The sequence below is a fragment of the Myotis daubentonii genome, chromosome 2 (genome assembly GCF_963259705.1).
Source record: "Myotis daubentonii chromosome 2, mMyoDau2.1, whole genome shotgun sequence".
NCBI classification, from domain to species: Eukaryota; Metazoa; Chordata; class Mammalia; order Chiroptera; family Vespertilionidae; genus Myotis; species Myotis daubentonii.
The window spans coordinates 102,387,808-102,410,277 of record NC_081841.1 but is presented as its reverse complement, the minus strand read 5'-3'; the positions used below and the strand labels follow the sequence as shown (position 1 = coordinate 102,410,277).

Here is a 22,470-nt window from a genome sequence, read left to right as displayed (position 1 = left end):
TTGAAACACATACTGCTCTGAACTTTCACTTAAATTAGCTCAAGATGTATTTAATTTGCCAGTCTTTTTGAAATTTAACTTGGTCACCTTCTGTTTGCTGATCTCACCTGAATTATATTACCTTAAAAAAATATTTATCTCTTGAGGAACACATAAACATACCTTGCAGAGGTTTTCTCTGCTGGATGTGATTATATTATTTGAACTTTTTAAAAACATATAAATCATGACCCTGTTGATTATTCCTTTTTAAAGGGAATTCTAAACATAATAAAAATTAATTTAGTCATCTTTATTATAACCTAAGAGAAAAATTGAACATTTCCTTGGTTACTTTGATCTAGCAAATATAGTACAATTATGGGAGAATATCTGTTTGGAAATTTTAAATTTTGCTAAAAAAGCTTGGTTTTTAAGGAGTATTATAGTACAAATTATACTGCATTAAAAATTACTTAATTTAACAAGTCTGTTTGCTATTTGGAAGTATCTTGGTCCATCAATTCTACAGATTGTACCTTTACAGTATTAATGTTTGTGGTAGGTATTTTTAGAATACCTTCATTTTGAGAAGGATTGATTGCATTCCTTTTCTTCTAAAAGGGGGAGAGGGAAAGGCACTTTTTTCCTTGATTCCAATTAGCATATGATGTTAGATGTGGAGGGGGGGAAAATGTAAATTGTTCTCAGTAATTTATGACTATCATCCTATAAAGATTTTAAATTTTCACTGTTGTACTGCCTGCCTTTTGGTTTTGAACTGTAGGTGACAAAATTATAGAACTGTCAATATTAATCATTGTAGTAACTACCGTTTGAGTGATTACTCTGTGGATTCACTCTACTAGGAGCTTTAAGTTTCATTTAGCAGTGTATTGCCATGGTAATCCTGTGAGGTCAGTACTTCGCATTTCAGGAAATGGAAGTTCATAAAGTTTCAGAGATAATAAACAGTTTGGACAAAGTATAATGGCTACCTATGATTAGAAGTCAGACCTATTTGATCTAAAAGCCATTACTCTTTACTGAGTGGTTTCTATGAAAAGATGGAGTTCTGATAGAACCTTAATTGTTTCATTCCTTCTTGCTGAAAAGGACTTTAAAGATCATTTCAGTTTAAACCACATAGTTGACCAACAAAGAGGCAGGTTCCTTGTGTAAAAGGCAATTATTTTCTAGGGCTCATAGTAAGATGGTTTAAAGAAAAATACAACTCAGTGGGATTGTTTCTTGATAATGCAATGAATGATTTTAGAGAAACTGTGCTTTTAATCATAAAGTCTGAACGGGAAAATCTGATTGTTTGCCACATCTGTCTTCCTGCCTACCTATCATGACCATCCTTTATCTCTATCTTTATTAAAACTGGAGAAAGGACTAGTTGTGTTCTTAACACAATGCTTTAGCTTCTTGTTTGTTTAATTTTGGTTAGTGGTCTTAGAGCTTAAGTGGTGGAATGTTTGAAAGGGTAAAGGGGTTTAAGAGTAATTGCTTCTTGGTGTTCCAGTCAAGATGGTGGAGTAGGTAAGTGCTGTGTTTACCTCCTCCCATGATGTCATCAAAAGTACAACTAAATTATAAAACACTCAACCTGGAGAACCATGTAAAGACTAGCTGAACAGAACTTCTATAACTAAGGATATAAAGTAGAGGCCACTTTGAGACCTATAAGAGGGATGGAGACACGAAACAGGCTGGTCACATACCCACGTGTAGTGGTTGAGAATCGAGAGTACTATCTTGTCTATATGGGTGCCCCTTAAGGAGCGAGGGGTTGCAGCTCCACACCCCAGGGCTCCAGAGCCAGCAGCTGGCTGTGAAAATCAGTAAGGATTCTGTCCCCATGAGATGGAGTGTTGGTGAAAATCCAGGTGTCCTCTTAAAGGACCCATGCACAGGCTCGTTCACAGGCTCTTGCACTGGGCTCCAGTGAAGGAAAAGCAGCTTGAAAGGCACCAGAGGCAGAGCACAGGTAGCAGATGACCTTGGCCTGCACTGGAGTCCCTTCCAAGAGGCCCCAGAATCAACACACCTGGTAGCCAGTCTCAGAGCACAATAGAACACGACCTAATTAGCTCCATGAATGGCATACCCAAGGTCTTGTTGGGCACCAGAGCCCCACTGGGGTGAATCCCACTTTGTAGGGTCACCTCACACTGTGGTTGTGGCCAGTCTTCACAGCCAGTTAGCTTGAGGATCATCCCTACTCACTGATTAGCAAACAGCTATCAAGGCTTAACTGCAATAAGAGGGCATGCACAATCCACACAAGGGACACTCCTGGAGCACTGGGCTCAGGTGGCTAAAGAGGGTCACTGGGTCCCGTATGTAGAAAGCTACCCTGCCAAGACCAGGAGACATAGCAGATCTACCTAATACATAGAAGCAAATACAGAGAGGCAGCCAAAGTGAGGAGACAAAGAAACATGTCCCAAATTAAAGAAGCAGAGAAAACTCCAGAAAAAAAGAACTGAATAAATGGAAGCAAGCAATCTACCAGATACAGAGTTCAAAGCATTGGTTATAAGGCTTCTCAAGGAACATAGAGAAAGAACTTCAGCAAAGAGAAAGTAAGCATAGAAAAGGACATAGAGCCCTAGCCAGTTTTGCTCAGTAGCCGGTTTGGCTCTCTTACATGGATGCTTCTCTCTCTCTGTCTCTCTCCCCTTTCCTTCCACTCTCTAAAAAATCAATGGGAAAATATCCTCAGATGAGGATTAACAAAAACAAAAAGCAATAAAAGAACATAGAAACCATAAAAAAGAACCAGTCAGACATAAAGAATACACTAGAAGGAATTAGAGTAGAATAGATGAAGCAGAGGATGGAATCAGTGATATGGAAGATACCAGGTGTACCAGTTAATAGTGCGGATTTTTTTCAATAGATGGAGTTACACATATGTTGATATATATGCGATTTTATATGTATGCTATTTTGTTGTATTGACAGCAAGCTTCAAAACTTCATATGTCAAATTTTCTGAAGGTGTTAACATCATAGATATTTGTTAAAAAATATATATTTTATTGATTTTTTACAGAGAGGAAGGGAGAGGAATAGAGAGTTAGAAACATCGATGAGAGAGAAACATCGATCAGCTGCCTCCTGCACACCCCCTACTGGGGATGTGCCCGCAACCAAGGTACATGCCCTTGACCGGAATAGAACCTTGGATCTTTTAGTCCACAGGCCGATGCTCTATCTACTGAGCCAAACCAGTTAGGGCACATCATAGATATTTTTACGCTTAAATATGTCAAATTTCGTGTCAAAAAGAAGAGCATTTGCCGGAAGTTTTAATTCATTATTTTGAAGAAAACTGCTGCTGAAAGTTATCGTATACTTCGGGAAGCTTATGATGAACATGCTCCATCTCAAGATACTTGTGAATGCTGCTTTAAACGCTTTAAAAGTGATGATTTCAATGTGAAAGACGAACGTCCAGGTCAACCGAAAAAGTTTGAAGACTAACAATTACAAGCATTATTTGATGAAGATGTGTATCAAACTCAAAAACAACTTGCAGAAAGATTAAACATTGCTCAGCAAACAATTTCTGATTGTTTACAAGCAATGGGAAAGATTTTAAAGGAAGGAAAATGGGTGCCACATCAACTGAATGAAAGACAAATGGAAAACCGAAAAGTCATCAGTAAAATGTTGCTTCAACGAAACGAAAGTCTTTTTTGCATCCAATTGTGACTGGCGATGAAAAGTAGATTTATTTTGAGAATCCCAAAAGCCCAAAGTCATGGGTTGATCCAAGTCAACCGTCAACATCGACTGCAAGGCCAAATCACTTCGTAAAGAAGACAATGCTCCGCGTTTGGTGCGATCAGGAAGGTGGGGTGTATTATGAGCTTCTAAAACCAGGTGAAACCATTAATACTGATCGCTACTGACAACAAATAATCAATTTGAACCACGCTTTGATCATGAAACAACCAGAATGGGCCAGAAGACATGACAAAGTAATTTTGCTTCATGATGACGCACCATCACACACTTCAAAACCAGTTAAAGACACATTAAAAGATCTTGCCTGGGAAGTATTAACTCACCCGCTGTATTCACCAGACCTTACTCCTTCAGATTACCACTTGTTCTGATCGATGGCACACGAACTTTCTGAGCAGCCCTTCAAAACCTACGAAGAAGTGGAAAATTGGGTCTCTGAATGGTTTGCCTCAAAACAAGAAAAGTTCTATTGGGACAGTATCCACAAATTACCTGAAAGATGGGGGAAATGTGTAGCTAGCGATGGACATTACTTTGAATAAAGCACTAACAAATACAAAGGATTATAAGAAATACTATGAATAGTTATATGCCAACAAATTGGACAATCTGGAAGAAATGCATAAATTCTGGAAACATACACTCTTCCAAACTGAATCAAGAAGAAACAGAAAATCTGAATAGACTGATAACTAACGAAATAAAAAATTCCCAGTAAACAAAAGTTCTGAACCAGATGGCTTCACAGGTGAATTTTACCAAACATTCAAAGAAGAATTAATATCTGTCCTTAAACTGTTTCAAAAAAATGCAAGAGGAGGGATGGCTCCTAAGGTCATATTTTTAGGTATATAAACTATTTATTAACATACAAGGCCTATAGATTTATTTCTTCTTGGACACACCCACAGTGCAGCACCAGCATCCCATGGCCTTGGTGTGCTGGCTTTGAACATGAAGACCACAGAAGTGGTGCAGCCTTATGTGGGCCTGAATTTTCTTCAGCTGCTCCAGGTCTTCATGAAGTTTGTTGTCCAGACCATTGGCAAAGACTTGGCTTTATTTTCTGTCCTTCACATCCTTCTGTCCAAGAACCAGTTTAGAATCTGGTACTGATGTGGATTCTGTGGATAATGGTGATCACACATTCCTTCTCATCCTCTCTGAGCTTTCCTGCCCTGTTGGTGAGATTGATGTCTGCTTTCCTCAACACCACATGAGCATATCTTTGCCCCATACCCTTAATTTCAGTGATAATAAAGTCTGTTTTCCTTTGGCCATCAATATTGGTGTTGAATACTCACAAAATGTGCTGGAACTTCTCAGGAATCACTAGAGACATGGCAGCAGCAGCATGTTAGGCCTCCTGCGAAGGAGTACCCTGATTCTAAAACCTAACAAAGACATTACAAGAAAAGAAAATTATAGGCCAATCTCTCTGATGAACACGGATGCAAATATCTCCACAAAATATTAACAAACCAAACCCAGAAATACATTAAGAGGATCAAACACTGTAATCTAGTGAAATTTATTCCTGGGATGCAAAGTTGGTTTAATATCCACAAATTAATTAAGGTGATACACTACATAAACAAGTGATGAAAATCATATGATCATATCAGTAGATGCAGAAAAAGCATTTGACAATATCCAGTGTCCATTTATGATAAAAACTCTCAAAAAATGTAACAGAGGGAAGATACCTCAACATAATAAAGGCCTTTTATGACAAAGTCACAGCTAACTTCATACTCAGTAGGGAAAAGCTAAAAGCATTTTCTTTAAGATTAGAAACAAGGATGCCTACTTATGCCACTTTTATTTAACATAATACTAGAAGTCTTAGCCACAGCCATCAGACAAGAAAAATATATAAGGACATCCAAATTGGTAAGGAAGAAGTTAAACTGCCATAATTTGCCCGTGACATGATACTATTTAGAGAGAAGTCTAAAGATTCCTCTAAAAAGCAACTAGAACTGATAAATGAATCCCTACAGTAGCAGAATACAAAACTAATATATAGAAATTGGTCACATTTTTATGCACCTATAACAAACTATCAGAGAAATTAAGAAAACAGTCATATACAATACAATGGCATTTTTCATAGAACTAGAACAAATAATTCTAAAATTTATATGGAACCACAAAAGACTCCGAATAGCCAAAGCAATCTTTAGAAAGAAGAACAAAGTTGGAGGTATCATGCTACTTTGTACCAAACTGTACTATAAGGCTAAAGTATTTAAAATGGTATGCAAACAGACACATACGTAGATCAATGGAACAGAATAAAGAGCCCAGAAATAAACCCATACCTGTATGGTCAATTAATCTATGACAAAAGAGGCCAGAACATACAGGGGAAGGGGGGCAAAAGTAGGTCTCTGCTAAAGTGTATTTCAGTATAGCAAGTAGACTACAAGAATGTGTCAATAATGAAGATAGGCAATTTGAGCACTTATGAGATTGTACCTAAGTACACTGTGCCATTGTGACATTATTTTTAGTAATAAAGCTATTGTAATAATAACATGCATGTCTTTATCCATATAAACAACTGTAACCCTATTTTTGTCAACCCTGTACAGTGGGGTAAAGACATCTATTCAATAAATGGTGTTGGGATAACTGGACAGATACATGCAAAGAAATGAAACTAGACCACCTTCTTATACCATATATGAGAGTAAACTCAAAATGGATCAAATAATTAAATGTAAGATTTGAAACCATATAAGTCCTAGAAGAAAACACAGGCAGTAAACTCTGTGACATTACTCTTAGTAATATTTTTGTTCATATAGTTCCTTGGGCAAGAGAAACAAACAAAAAAATAACCAAATGAGACTACATCAAGCTGAAATGTTTTTGCACAGCAAAAGAAACCATCAACAAAGTGAAAAGGCATCCAATTGTTTGGGAGGAGATATTGGCCAATGATACATCTGGTAATGGGTTAATATTCAAATTTCATAAAGAACTCATACAAATCAACAACAACAAAAAACATGCCAGAGGACTTGAATAGATATTCTTCAAAGAGAACATACAGATAGGCAATGGACATATGGAAAGATGTTGAGCATCACTAATCATCAGAGAAATGTAAATTAATACCACATTCAGATATCATCTCACACCTGTCAGAATGGCTATCATGAATAAATCAACATAACAACAAGTATTAGCAAGAATGTAGGAAAAGGGAACCCTTATATATTGTTGGGATTGCAAATTTGTGCAGCCACTATGGAAAACTTTATGGCGGTACCTCAAAAAATTAAAAATAGAACTACTTGGGTGTCTGTCTAAAGAAGAAATCTAAAACACTAATTAGAAAAGATATATGCATCTCTTGTGTTCATTTACAATAGCCAAGATATGGAAGCAACCTAAGTTCTCATCAATAGATGATTGGATAAAGATGAAGTGGTACATATATACAATGGAATATTACTCAGCCATAAAAAAGAATGAAATCTTACCATTTGCAGTAACATGGATGGACCTAGAAGGTATTATACTAAGTAAAATAAGTCAGACAGAGAAAGACAAATCTCATATGATTTTATTTTTATGTGGAATCTAAACAATATAAATGGACAAACTGACTGATAGATGAAGAACAAACTGATGGTTGCAATATGGGATGGGGAGGGGCTGGGTGAAAAATGAGGAAGTAAGAAGTACAATTGGTAGTTACAAAATAAGTCAAGAGATTTAAACTAGAGCCTAGGGAATATAGGCAATAATATTGTAATAACTATGTATCATGCCAGGTGGGTACTAGATTTATGAGGGGGATCACTTTATAAATTATGTAAATGTCTAACCACTTTCTGTACACCTGAAACTAATATAAAATAACTAGAGGCCCAGTGCACAAAATTCGTGCACTCGGGGAGGGGAGGAGGTCCCTCAGTCTGGCCTGCACCCTCTCACAGTTTGGGAGCCCTCGGGAGATGTCCGACTGACAGCTTAGACCAGCCATGGGCAAACTACTGCCCGTGGGCCGGATCTGGCCCGTTTGAAATGAATAAAACTAAAAATAAGAAAGACGGTGCCCTTTTATGTAATGATGTTTACTTTGAATTTATATTAGTTCACACAAACACTCCATCCATGCTTTTGTTCCGGCCCTCCGGTCCAGTTTAAGAACCCATTGTGGCCCTCGAGTCAAAAAGTTTGCCCAACCCTGGCTTAGACCCACTCCCCAGGAGCAGGCCTAAGCTGGCAGTCGGACATCCTTAGTGCTGCTGCGGAGGTGGGAGAGCCTCCTGCCACTGCCACTGTGCTCGCCAGCCATCAACACAGCTCAGGGCTTCTGGCTGAGCAGTGCTAACCCAGGAGTGCACTGACCACCAGGGGGCAGCTCCTGCATTGAGAGTCTGCCCCCTAGTGGTTAGTGCATGTCATAGCGACCAGTGGTTCCACCATTCAGTCGATTTGCATATTAGCCTTTTATTATATAGGACAATGAAGGTAAACTAGAAATGAAAAAATAAATATTAAAAAATGTTTTTAAAAAGAATGATTGCTTCTTTGTTAAGAGATGATACCTAAAAATGTATATATACTTTGACTTTTGTAATGAGCTATCAGCAAGAACTTTGATTTGATTTAACCCTTTTTATAATGATACTTGTTTAGTGAGATGATTACCTGCATGGTTTTTGTATTTATTTATTTATTTAATTTTTTTATTGATTTCAGAGAGGAAGGGAGGGGGAGAGAGAGATAGAAACATCAATGATGAAAGAGAATCATTGATTGGCTGCCTCCTGCATGCACCCCCACCAGGGATCAAGCCCACAACCCAGGCATGTGCCCTTGACCCAAAATGAATCTGGGAACCTTCATTGCGAAGGCCAACACTCTATCCACTAAGCCAAACTAGCTAGGACTGTATTTATTTTTATGGTGTTTTCTGACAAAGTAGTGTCTCTCCCTCCATTAAAATCTGATAAAAAATAGCAATTTAGGAGCAAGCATAAGAAAATGGATTGCTATAAAAAAACACACCCCTGTAACATCGTGTTAGCTGGAGTATTTTTCACTTTGACCCTAGGGGCCTTAGATTTCCTTCTTTCTTTCTTAAAATATTTATCTGTGGAATAATAGGCTGGGTTGCTTGTCTATCTTCTAGGTTTTCAATGAATATCTATTATAAAGTGTTCTACAATTTAACTTATTTTCATAACAAAAAATAATGGGCTGACACTCTATCCACTAAGCCAAACCGACTAGGGCAGGCATCTGCTTTTTTGATGTGTGTATGGGGGGCGGGGGTACATTAGTTGCAGTCATTTTCTTTTACTGAGTTAGAGTTAAAGGTTATTACTATATAGTGTAGTGATATTAGGCTAATAAACAGGCAACATTTCTTAGAAATTTATGTCCCAGTCCTGGTATTTGTGTACAAGGACAACTTAAAATAGCTACTTAGGCACTGGCTGCCTCTTGGTATACACTGAGTGTCCAGGTTATTATGACCACCTGACGTTTGTAGACAAATTAGCTATAATTTCACACTGAAGCTGCTAGAGGGCCAGACCATTATAAATAAGGAAGCAGGTTGTTTACCACGACAGTAGAAGTGATTTTTCTCTGAAGATATGGGTAAACAATGCGATTTAGCAGTCTTTGAACATGGAATATATATTATTATGAGTGGCCAGATTATTCTGACCACCCATCAGTACTTCGTTGGGCCACCTTTTGCCTTCAATACTGCGGTGATTCTTCTTGACATTGACTCCACAAGATGTTGAAAGGTGATGCGAGGAATCTGACACCATGCCTGATGAATAGCACTGTCCAGTTCTGTGAGATTGGATGGTTGTGGAACTGATGGCTCTTAACTTTGTCCCACAAATGCTCAATTGGATTGAGATCTGGTGATTGTGGGGCCCACCTAAGCAAGGTAAAGTCTCCCTCAAGTTCTTGAAACCACTCCTGCACAATATGAGCACCATGGCATGGCGCATTGTCTTGTTGGAAAAAGCCATCTCCATTTGGATATGCCATCAACATGATAGGATGAACCTGATCAGCAACGATACTTAGGTATGTTGTGCTATTCAGATGTTGTTCCACACGAATTAAAGGGCCCAAATCATGCCAGGAAAACATGCCCCAAACCGTAACACTGCTCCCACCAGCTTGAAGGGTTGTACTCATGCATGTGGGGTGCATGCTTTCATGCTGTTTCCGCCAAATTCTCACTCTTCCATCTACATGATGCAACTGGAAACGTGATTCATCGGACCACATGACTTTTTTCCAATGCTCGACAGTCCAATCCTTGTGTTCCTGTGTGAATTAGAGACGTTTTATCTTGGTAACTGCAGACAGAAAAGGTGTTCGAACAGGCCTTTGGCTTCCATATGCTATACTATGCAGTGTACAGCTAATTTGCCTACAAACGTCAGGTGATCGTAATAATCTGGCCATTCAAGTTCAAATATATCCCACGTTCAAAGGCTGTTAAATCGCGTTGTTTACCCATATCTTCAGAAAAAAATCACTTCTGTTGTAGTAAACAACCTGCTTCCCTATTTATAATGGTCTGGTCCTCTAGCACAGCGGTTCTCAACCTGTGGGTCGCGACCCCTTTGGGGCTCGAACGACCCTTTCACAGGGGTTGCCTAAGACCATCGGAAAACACATTTATAATTACATATTGTTTTTGTGATTAATCACTATGCTTTAATTATGTTTAATTTGTATCAATGAAATTGGGGGTCACCACAACATGAGAAACTGTATTAAAGGGTCGTGGCATTAGGAAGGCTGAGAACCACTGCTCTAGCAACTTCAGCGTGAAATTATAGCTAATTTGCCTACAGACGTCAGGTGGTCATAATAATCTGGCCACTCAGGGTATATAGACAAGTAAGGGACAATGCATAAGAAGAGAGATCTGGCTTTGAAGCTATTCGCCTGTTCAAGCACTGCTGGTGGCGTCTGGAAGCCTCTGTGGTTAGTAATTTTTCTTTGTCATCACCAGATAGCTGGCGTTTAACTAATTGGGAAATCACCTACTGAGTTCTGTAATGCATTGATTACATTAGGCATACTCTATTAGAATTGGGCACAATATATTCAAGTAGTGACTTACTCATTTCTAGGACAGTCATCTTGCTTTTACAGGCTAATTCAGATGTTGTAATTGTACCAAGGTGTGTTTTTGGTTTTTATTTTAAGGGGTGGCATCATTTGCTATTCTTTCTGTAGAACTTAATTGAAAGACCTTAACTACAATTTCAAAATGGAAAGGTGGAATTTTAGCTAATGTTGGGAAAGGTGATAATATTCTTTGAGTATAGAAAATAGGAATTATATTTTAAAGGGAGACTTTAACGGTATTCTGCTTAACAAATGTCTTTCAGTTCATATTATGGATCCTAAATTATATATTGTTAAGTGAGCCATAAATTGTCGATATTATCAAGTAGTAAGAGATGACCAGAAAGAAAATTTAGTACTTTGCACTAGTTTTCTATGTAACAGTGCTAATATTTGCCAGCATAATTTTTTATAAGACACTAAATGAAAGTATAGTTTCAATCATATGACTTCTAGAAAGTAGTAAAAAGTTTATATAAAAGTTATACATAAAATCTATGCTAATAAAAGGGTAATATGCTAATTAGACCAGGAGACCTTCTAAGAGACCGTCTGGACATCCTTCCATACAAAGCCATTGGTGGTGGGGCCGAGGCAGAGGGCTGGGCAGAGGGACACCCCCCTTCCCCATGCACGAATTTCATGCACTGGGCCACTAGTGTATTTATAATATTTTAATTTTCCTTAATGCCCTATATTTTATGTAACACAGTTATTCTTGAGCTATAATAATCTTCTTATAAATAGTTGCAACTCACAAGTAATTAAAATGTTAAGTGATTACATATAATGACTAAGATTTAAAAGGCTGGCAACATTAAGTGTTGGCAAGGATACAAAGCAACCAGAACTCAGATATTCTTGGTGGAAACATCAAATGGTACAACCACATTGGGAAAGGTCTGGCAGCTAAAAAAAAAAAAAAAAAAATTAAGCATATACCTAACCTGTGGCCCAACCTTCCTACTCTTAGATATTCACTTAAGAGAAATGATAACATATGTTTATTGAAAGAATGTTTATATAAGCTTTTATTCATAATTTTCAAAGGCTGAAAACAGCCCAGTTGTCCATCAGTAAGAAGCAGGATACATTGGGATATTGCTGAGCAATGGAAAGAAACAGACTACTTGTATATATCACAGCATGGATGAATCTCAAAACATGCTAAGTGAAAGACGCCTTAACCAAAAGAGCTCATACTTGTTGTTTTCATGAATATGATATTCTAGAATTGACAAAAGTAATCTGTGATGGAAAAAAATCAGAATATTGATTAGAGGGGAGGTAAGGGAACTTTCTGGAGTGATTGTTATGTTCTATATCTTAATAGAGATACATAGGTATATGCATTTGTCAAAAACTCAGTGAATACACACTTAAGAAAAATGTAAACAAATATTGAACTTTAGCTAATGATATACATGCTATAATATTTAAAGAGAAGTGTACTGACTTGTGCAAAAATGTACTTTGTAGTGCCTAAAAAAAACAAAATGGCTAGAAAAATGGGTAGATCTGTGATAAAGCAAGTAGATAAAATGTTAATGATAGGCTTGTGAAATACAAGCATTTGCTGTAAAATGCAAGCTCTGAAAAAATAAAATAAATTATTGGAAAAATATTAATTTATAATGGAATTGTTTATGCATGATGTATTCTTACAAACTCTATTTTGTTTCTCTTTGCTGCAGTGATCTTTTTCCTAATTTCATATGTGAACTTCTGGCTGTCTGAGAATTTATCTTTACTGTTGATTATACTAAACTAGTAGCCCTGCGCATGGTAGCTCGCTGCCGCTTGCTTGCCTCAGCTGGCCACCCTGCCCACTGCCACTGGTAGCTCTCTTCGGGTCGTAGCTCGCTGCGCCGCCCTCTTGTAGCTCTCCACCGCTTGTAGATCAGTTGTGACATTACAGAGTCCCAGCTAATTTGCATGTTCCTCTTATTATATTAGATCATAGCCTTATTTAAAGAGTCAGATTGCAGAGAAATTTCATTCAAGCTCATTAGTACAATTGCCTTTCTTTGCGGCTATCATCACAGTTTTACTTTTTTTGTTTTTGTTTTTACAAAGAGTAGGACGGAATGGCAATGCTTTCAGAAAAAATGTTAAAAATCATGCGGTTTCTCTGGGATTGTATTGCATATTGCTTATAATAATGTCTTTTTGTTTCTTTATTGATGGGGAAGAGGAAGGGAATGGTAGAATTTTACCAGTTTCAGGACCACCAAACATGGACTCTGAAACTAGATGGACCAGAGTTTGACTTCCATTTTAGTCGCTTTCAGCCTACTTGTTTTAATCCCTCGGACCCTCATTTTCCTTATCTATAAAATGGTGATGGTAACTACTTCTAGGGTTTGTGGAAGAGATTAAGTTAAGTAATGCTTGTAAAGCAATTAGTGCCATAGTGTCTGGCATATAGTAATAGTGGATAAATAGAGTTAGGAGAGAATAGTTAAATCTCTGGAAATGAATTTTAAGACTCAGTTTGTTTGAGGAGAAAGTAAAGCAGTAAGGCAATATGCTTAAATGAAAATAGTCCACATGCATGATCGATCCTGAATGGACACTTAGGACCAAGGACATCTATCGATTCCTCCCTAAAGATAGTGGATCAATAGGCTGCTAAAAATGAGCAATGTGCTAATGATTAACATTTAGAGTGGTGCTTGGGAATGAGAAGAAGTTAAAGTAGTAGACTTTTCAGAGTATGTGTGCATGGCATCCACTCACCTTACTTCCAGCTCCTAATTCCCTTCTTTTGGGATCCACTTTTTCTCCACTTTAGTCTATGTGCTTATGGGGGCATTGACTCAAGTAACCCAGGTCTAGCCCATTAAAGCGTCACATGTCCCTGGCTACAGTGGTTGGTTCAGGATGAGTACATGACCATCAGACATAGGAAGGTGTCATTCTGGGGCTCTTGTTGGCTTAATGTGGAAGCTGACTAAGGGCTATGACTCTGTGACCCTAAAATTGCTGGGAACTGGCTGCCAGGTACAGCCTGAGCATGAGCCCAATCCAGAGGAAGCAGAGTTGGGTGAAAGAATCCTAAGTCCAGTCACATCCATCTGGCTTTTTACTTAAGCCAGTTTTAGTCAGGCTTTCTATCATTTGCAGAAAGGATCTTCCACAAAGGTGCTCACCTGTATGTATCTATCAGTAGCATTGCTTAAGGGCTTCTTTATTTCCTGAGTGATTCTACAGACTGGTTGGTATGTCTCTGTCACATATACTTTGCTTGTATAATAGTTATATCTGATGGTTAGATTGTAAGTTCTTCAAAGGAAAAAACTATCTTACTCCTATTAAATATACTTTTTTTCCTCATATAGATATAAATGCCCATATTTGTGCTGTCCAGTAGTCACTGGTCTTCTGTGGTTCTTGAGAATTTAACATGTGGCTCATCCCAACTGAGATGTTTTGTAAGTATAAAATACACACTGATTTCAAAGACTTTAATTAGAATGTGAGATACCCCATCAGTAATTTTAAAATTGATTACATGGTGATATGATAATAATTTTGGATATATTTGATTAAATAAAATATGTTATTAAAATGAATATTACCTGTTTTTTTTTTCTTTTCTTAATGTGGTTTCTAGATCCTGCACATTATATTTCCTTTAGACAGTGCTGATCTAGACCCTTGATCCCTCCTTTTTTTCTCTCCTGTCAACCGGACCCTCCTATCTCAACTTAGAGAGGCAGTCTTTATGATATAGGGCTCATGTACTCAAGGCTTAGAGTCAGAGACCCAGCCTAAATTCTTTCTCTCCTTTAGATATGCTGTGTACTTTATTAGTAATTTAGAATTAAGGATTTACTTAAAACTATTATCTATCATTTCATACATGCTAGGCAGTGTGGTTGGTGCTAAGTCTATAATGTTGAGCAGAGCACAGGCCCGGCACTCACAGAGATTCCAATCTAGTAGGGAAGACAGATATTGAGTAATCATGTAAGTAAATAATTGTTGTGGTAAGTACTACGAGGGAAAGACATAGATGTTATAAGACCATATAAGAAGGGACCTGTCCTAGTCTTGAGTGCTAGCATGGACGGTTTTTGTTATGTTTAAGAAATCAGAATTTGAAAGGTGAGGAAAAAGTTACCTAGGAGAGGGTAGTGGGAAAGAATATTCCAGGCAGATGGAATATTTGCAAAGGTCTTGAGTCAAAACAGATAGCTTGACCCTTTCAAGGAACCAATAGAAAACCTGTGGAGTGGAAAAGTGAAGTCATAAGGACTGTTGTAAGGGAAAAAAAAGTTCAAGAGTTAAGTCAGAACAAAATTGTGCAGAGGAAAATTGGTAGGATTTCGTAATAGATTAGATATGGACGGTGGGCAAGAGGGCAGTATCAAAAATTACTTGAGTTTCTGGCTTATGTGCCTATATGGGGAGTCAGTGATGCCATTCACTGCAGGAGGACCACGTGTTGGTGGAGATGATCTTGGGTTTGATTTTGGAAATGTTATGGTACTTTTGAAACAATCAGTAGGTATTTTGTTTTATCAAGCTATGAAGGAAGAATCCCCCCCCCCAAAATAGTTTTACATTTGCATCTCTTATATTATCTCAATCTTGTAATTATAATTTAGGAATCTCTTTGATCCTTATCTGCCTGATAATCATTCTGATCCTGTTTCTTTGGCAAAAGATTTAGTTGGTAAGTTTAAGATCATGATGAATGTATTATATGTTACTCTTGCTGTATTTAAAAATCCACATTGAATGTTTATTTTTACAAAAATACAATTCGGAACCTGAAATGGATAAGTATTGATGTTTACTGGTCCTTATCCCTTCTCTCACTCTATACTATCTCCCTAGATGACCTACATTTCTTTCTCTTTTTTTAGGGCCTTCCGGTAAAAGCCGGAAGACCTGCTGGACAAATTCAAAAAGAGCTGTAAGCACTCATACTTACTTTTCATATCCTCAGTTGTCTTCTTATACTAATAGCTCCCAGACATACATTCCAAGTACAGACCTGTCGTCTCGTCACCAGATTTGGGTATCCTTATTTAGATAAATGTCTCTGACAGGCATATCATATTCAATATGTCCAAACTCCAACTCTTGATCCCTCTTGCACCAATCCCTAGAGAAGAGCACTACTGACTATTTTATAAGCCTCAAGAGCCTGGGGAGTCTTTCTCACCCTCACTTCCCACACAATATTCAATCCATCTATTCAACCTTTGAAATCTCAACTCTCTCTTTGTATACTACCACTGTCCTAGTTCAAGTTATCTATTCTTCTTGGACTACTGTAATGGCCTTTTAACTGGACTTCCCCCATTCATTCAAACTTCTCTTAATTCTTATTTTATAAATAAAGGCCCGATGTACAAAATTCATGCAAGGGGCTTGGCCCTCTCAGCCCCTCGCAGCCTCAGCCGGCCCTCGCAGCCCCAGCTTTGTCCAGACAGTTGTCCAGACAGTCGTTCTGCTGTTCGGTCTAATTAGCATATTAGCTCTTTATTATATAGGATATATTCAGAATAAGTTTTGAAATATAGATCTCATCTTGCCATTCTTCTTAAAATCCTCTAATAACTTTTTAAATTTATAGACTAAAGACCCAAATCCTTAACATTGCCCATAGTGCTTTGTGAATTAATATTTTTTTCCTTTTTTAAAAATTAAATTTATTGGGGTGACATTGGTTCACAAAAACATACAGGTTTCAAGTGTACAAATCAATAAAACATCATCTGCACACTGTGTTGTACTCCCACTGTCCACGCAAAGTCTCTTTCTGTCCCCATTTTCCCCCCTTTGCCCACCTTCACCTATCTCCCACTCCCCTTTCCCTCTGGGTATCACCACACTGTTGTTGGTGTCTATGTGTTTGCTTAATCTCTTCATCTTCTTTCATCCAGTCCCCAAATCCCTTCTCCCTTCTGACTGCTGTCAGTCTGTTCCATGTATCCATGCCTCTGGTTCTATATGGTATTTGTCTCTCTCTGACTGGCTTTTTCACTTAGCATAATAATTTCCAGGTCCATCCATGCTATTGCAAAGTTAAGATTGCCTTTTTTTTAGAATAGAATAATAGTAGTATTCTATTATGTAAATGTGCCACAGTTTTTTTATCCTCTCATCTACTGATGGACACTTTTGCTGTTTCCAGATTTTGGCTTTTGTAAATCTTCAATGAACATAGGTGTGCATATATTCTTTTGAATTAGTGTTTTGGTTCTTTGGATATATTCCCAGAAGTGGGGTCATGGGGTCAAAAGGCAGTTATATTTTAATTTTTTGAGGAAACTCCATACTGTTTTCCACAGTGGCTGCACCAATCTACATTCTCACCAAAAGTGCACAAGTGTTCCCTTTTCTCCATATCCTCTCCAGCACTTATTGTTTGTTGATTTATTGATGATAGCCATTCTGACAGGCATGAGGTGATATCTCATTGTAGTTTTAACTTTCATCTCTTTGATCACTATTGATGTTGAGCATTTTTTCAAATGACCATTGGCCATCAGTATGTCCTCTTTGAAGAAGTGCCCTTTGCCCTTTTTTTTAATTGGGTTTTTTGTCTTCTTGGTATTGAGTAGTATACATTCTTTATATATTTTGGAACTTAACCCCTTATTAGATCTATCATTGGCAAATATGTTCCATTTTTATTTTATTGATGGTTTCTTTTGCTATGCAGAAGCTTTTTGGTTTCATGCAGTCCCATTTGTTTATTTTTTCCTTTGCTTCCCTTGCCTAAGGAAATATATCTACAAAAATATTGCTATGAGAAATGTCTGAAATTTTAACTGTCTCTGTTTTCTTCTATGATTTTTATGGTTTAGCGACTTGAGTCTTTAAAACTACATATATATATATATATTTTTTTTTAAAGTATATACAGATATATTTTTTAAAAGTATAATTCTCGAATCAGATTGCCTGATTCGAATCATAGTTCCATCAATTACTAGCTTTGGGATCTTGAACAAGTTACCTAATGTTCTTTCAGTTTCCTCATCTGAAAAATGGGGATAATATCAAACTCAGGGTTATCATGAGGAGTACAGTAGGTCCTCGGGTTATGTCAGAGGTCCGTTCCTAAGGCGCGACGTAACGCGATTTTCGCTGTAAGTCGGAACCCACCTATATAAGCACTTATGTCGCTCACATGGAGCACATACACAGCAGTAAGGAAGTGAAACAGTAAAAAAAAATTAAAGAAAGATAACAATTCCTGGCCTTTACTAGTGGTAAATAAATAATAAAACACATAAAGCACATATATAAATATGTCGAAATGATGGAACTTTTTTTTATAAATAAATGGGAGATGGCAATGTAACCACATACATCGAGTCCGACGTAACCCAAGGACTGTCTGCAAATCTGTTAATTCCCCATCTCAGTTAATATTTTGCTTGACACATAGTAAAAACTCAATCTATAATAATAAAAGTGTAATATGCTAATTAGACCAGACATCCTTCCGGACGACCTTCCAGACAAAGCCGGGGCTGCAAGGGAATCCGGGGTCCCGGGTGCCTGCCAGCGGTTGGAGGAAGCCCCGGCCTGGCAGCTGGGGGAAGGAAGTCCTGCTCTTGCATGAATTTCGTGCATTGGGCCTCTAGTAAATAATTATTAGCTATTATAATTATCTCCTCTAATTTATTCCCTTTGGACGTCAAAATTACCCTCATGAGTAAATCTGTTAGTTTAGACTAACGTTTATCTCTTTTTGACACCACTCTTATCTCTTATCCCCTTTTGTCTAACAACAAAAACCCTAATATTTTGTCTTTACCGCATGTGCTTGTTGTGTTCTCTTGCTCTCATTTTAGTTGCCTACCTCTCAGTCTTTTCTGGCTACCCTGTGTATTTATGATATTGGGCATTGTCTTTTTATTTTAAATAATGGTGAGACTCCCCTCCTCCATGTTCCCTCCTCCCCACTTCGCTGAAATGTTTCAGCTGGAAGAAACTTTATGGATTATCTAGTCCAGTTAGTCCAGTGCCCTAGTTGTTTAAAGTGGAAGGTTAGGGCCTGAGACTTCAACTCCTGATGATGGACAATTTTTTGTAAATCTTGAAAGACATTTTACTTCTTGACAGAGTATAATGTTAAATGGAGTATTAGATTTTGGCATTTGGGAGATATCAGGAAATTCTTATGTATATAACGGAGAAACAAATCTTGAATTATAGGGAATACAGGTGCGTTTTTTTTATGTCATCAGGTGTTTTTCTTTTTATTATTATAGGTACATTTTGGTGGGAAATATAAGGAAAGTTCACTTAAAATATTTTTTCCTTACTGTGTTCATGCCTGTTTTGGTATGCTAACCTCTTTTCTTACCCTCATGCATCTCTTTTTAAAAAATTTCTACATCTTAAAATGTTGCTCAAATTCATCCCTCCTTTGACTATTCCTACTAAGTACCATAGTTGAAGTTCTCATTACAATTCATCTTGACCATTGCAGTGACTTCCTGTTTTGCCTTCCTTCATTATTGCCATACCACACTCCCCTTACCTATGCTAAACCTTCTGCCAGAGTGATCTTCCCTAACACAGAGACATATGCACATCATTTCTTGACTCAGAACTCTCTAGTGCAGTGGTTCTCAACCTTCTGGCCCTTTAAATACAGTTCCTCATGTTGTGACCCAACCATAAAATTATTTGCGTTGCTACTTCATAACTGTAATGTTGCTACTGTTATGAATCGTAATGTGAATGTCTGATATGCAGGATGGTCTTAGGTGACCCCTGTGAAAGGGTCGTTCGACTGCCAAAGGGGTCGTGACCCACAAGTTGAGAACCGCTGCTCTAGTGGCTTAGCCAATCCCACTAGCTTCCTGTCTCTACCACAGTCCATCCCTCAGAACCTCTCTCTGTTCATCCACACCATGCATGTGCAAAATAGGACCCTTCAGTCTTAGGGACTTCTTCACAGGTAGAATTCCACAGGCTGGTGAGTTCCTGTCATGTAAAGAAACTTAGATACAACTGAATGAATTCTTTTTCACAGTCTTAGGTGTTTGGCCTAATTCTGTACCTCTACAGATAGGTCCTGGTCAGATTCACATGCTTGCTGCATTGGGGTGGTGTTCTCTGAGTATGTGACTTCTGCACAAGTTATTTATGGAGATAAGGAATTTCCTATAATAGGAAGTTCCTATTTTATTCCCTTCCTCTGGAATCTTCTTGGTCTAATTAGTCCCCTTTTAACATTTCACGAGCTATGTTACTGAAATCTGTCACTTTTGAGAAAGTTTAATACAAATACTTTTGATTTGGCATCTGAAGAAAATATTCATGCCAAGAGATCATGAAGATCTGTATTCTCCACCCATGTCATGCTCCCGCCATTAAACTATAGGAGCCCTGCAAATAAGTGATTGCTAACCACAGCAGTGCGGGGCATACTGACTATAGTAATAAATGGTGGTGTAAGGGACGGAATGAGTAATTATGTTTGGGTTAATCAGAAGGCACTTCTTAGCATAGGGTTTGCTTGAGCTGGCCATTTAAAAAGTGGATGGGAATTCTGCAGATTAAAAAGGTAGGAAAGGACATTCCAGGCACAAGGAATAGCATGACTAAGGTTTGGTATAGCCAAAGCATGGAATGTGTAGAACTGTGTTCAGTAAATGAAACTAAAGGAGCCAGTTTTGAAGATTTAAGTGCCAGGTTTTCATTTTGTAGAAGCAATTGGAGGCTACAGAAAAGTATCAGTGGGTTTTGGATGCTAGTGCTGTGAAGGACAAAGAGGAGAGGAACAAGACTGAAAACCTTTGAGTGACTGCCAAACGAGCCAGTGCAACAGGCCTAATCTGAGCATAGTGATGGGGATGGAGGAAGAGGAAGCATAAGTTACATATTCTGGAGTAGAGTCAATAGGAACTTAGTGACTGGGTGTGGGGAATGAGGCAAAAGTGAGAAAAAGAAACAAAGGAGTTTCTGGTTCTAGTTATAGGACACGAGTAGTATAGAAGTGCCATAGAAAGTGCAGTAATAGGGTCATTGAGAGGGAAATAATGATGACATAGCTTTTGAACATAAATGTGAGTCAGATATATTGGAACGGGGACAATTATTTAACAATTGGGAGAAAAATAAAGTTAAATCTATTCTCATACTGAATATCAATTAGAAGAGAATGATAATAACTTTTTTTAAACTACACATATGAAGAAAATAGAGGCAAATCTTTATCTTTTCTTTTTATAGTGGAGGGGATACAAGTAGAGGAAGAATTTTTGGACAGGAATGTGAACGTGTTCAATTACATGAAAATTGACTTCTTTGTGCCAGTAGACAACTAGTAGGCAAACAGGAGGCTTGGGAAAAATAATTATAGTATTACTAGAGGCCCGGTGCATGAATTTGTGTACCAGTGGGGTCCCTTGGCTTGGCCTGTGGGATCAAGCCAAAACTGGCTCTCCGACATCCCCGAAGGGTCCCGGATTGTGAGAGGGTGCAGGCTAGGCCAAGGGACCAAACCGGTGTACAATCAGGGCCAGGGAGAGACACGGGAGGTTGGCCAGCCAGGGAGGGATAGTGGGAGGACTCCAGGGCATGTCCGGCCCCTCTCACTCAGTCCCAATTGGCCAGACCCCAGCAGCAAGCTAACCTACCAGTCGGAGCATCTGCCCCCTGGTGATCAGTGCATGTCATAGTGACTGGTCAACCGGTCGACTGTCTGCCACCTGGTGGTCAGTGCACATCATAGTGAGTGGTTGAGTGGCCTTAGCATATCATTAGCATATTATGCTTTGATTGGTTGAATGGCTGACCAGACACTTAGCATATTAGGGTTTTATTATATAGGATGATAAAGATAAAGGGTTATCTTAATACTAGAGGCCCAGTGCATGAAATTCTTGCATGGGTGTGGTCCCTAGGCCTGGCTGGCAATCGAAGTGTGAGCATCTGGTGTGGAAGGTCAGATCCCAGCTGACCTTTGGGCCCTGGGCAGCACCAGGGCCCCCAAGCCCGCGCATATCCCCCTCTGCCTAAGTTACGGCACCTGAGTTCCCACATGGAGGTGCGGTGAGCACGGCCGATGCTGCGGGCCAGGGCGCAGCATGGGCCTCTGGGCTGCCCGGTGGCGCCGCATGGAAACCAGGCGGGCAGCACGCTCTCTCCATGCCGGCCTCGCAGACCTGCTCCTGCACAAACCCACAGGTAGCCCGACCAGCCCCTGCGGTCCCAGTGGTTGCAGCCTGGCTTACCCTAAAGAGGCCGTGCAGGTGTGGGGCAGGCTCCTCGCGGACGCCTGGCACCTGAACACAAGGGCTTCCCTGGTGCGTGAGCCCTTACATCCCGGGGGAGGGTAGCAGGGGCAGTGAGAGCGAGCTCAGTGGACACCCCGCATTCTCACCGCACCTCAGTCCCTGTCACCCCTGCCCCCAGGTAGCTGGCAAGAGGTCGCAGCACATTGCTGACACTCACTATGTTCCGCGTAGCCCCTTGGTGGTCAACGCACGTCATACCGAGCGGTTGAACTCCCAGTCTCCCAGTCGAATTCCCAAACTCCCGCCTGAGGGGACAATTTGCATATTAGGCTTTTGGATATTAAGTTCATATCAATTAAGAAAAACTATA

The 22,470-nt window shown here is 38.9% G+C and overlaps 1 protein-coding gene, 1 non-coding gene and 1 pseudogene across 10 annotated transcripts in view; 1 reads left to right on the top strand and 2 right to left on the bottom strand.

Annotated features, from left to right (window-relative positions):
• Positions 1-22,470, top strand: part of LNX2 (ligand of numb-protein X 2) — an 82,746-nt gene that overhangs the window by 15,239 nt on the left and 45,037 nt on the right. For 5 of the 9 annotated variants that reach the window (XM_059684062.1, XM_059684054.1, XM_059684056.1 and 2 more), the window contains 2 exons: positions 14,220-14,312; positions 15,753-15,802. The exons of 1 other annotated variant lie outside the window; for it this stretch is intronic. The gene's annotated coding sequence lies outside the window, so the exon portion shown is untranslated. The remainder of the gene's footprint in view (positions 1-14,219; positions 14,313-15,752; positions 15,803-22,470) is intronic. 3 more of the 9 variants (XM_059684055.1, XM_059684058.1, XM_059684059.1) reach the window with 1 other exon arrangement.
• LOC132228118 (small ribosomal subunit protein uS13-like) lies at positions 4,627-5,083 on the bottom strand (annotated as a pseudogene).
• LOC132228963 (U7 small nuclear RNA) lies at positions 15,750-15,812 on the bottom strand. The gene has a single exon (XR_009451553.1). It is a non-coding gene; the product is annotated as a U7 small nuclear RNA (small nuclear RNA).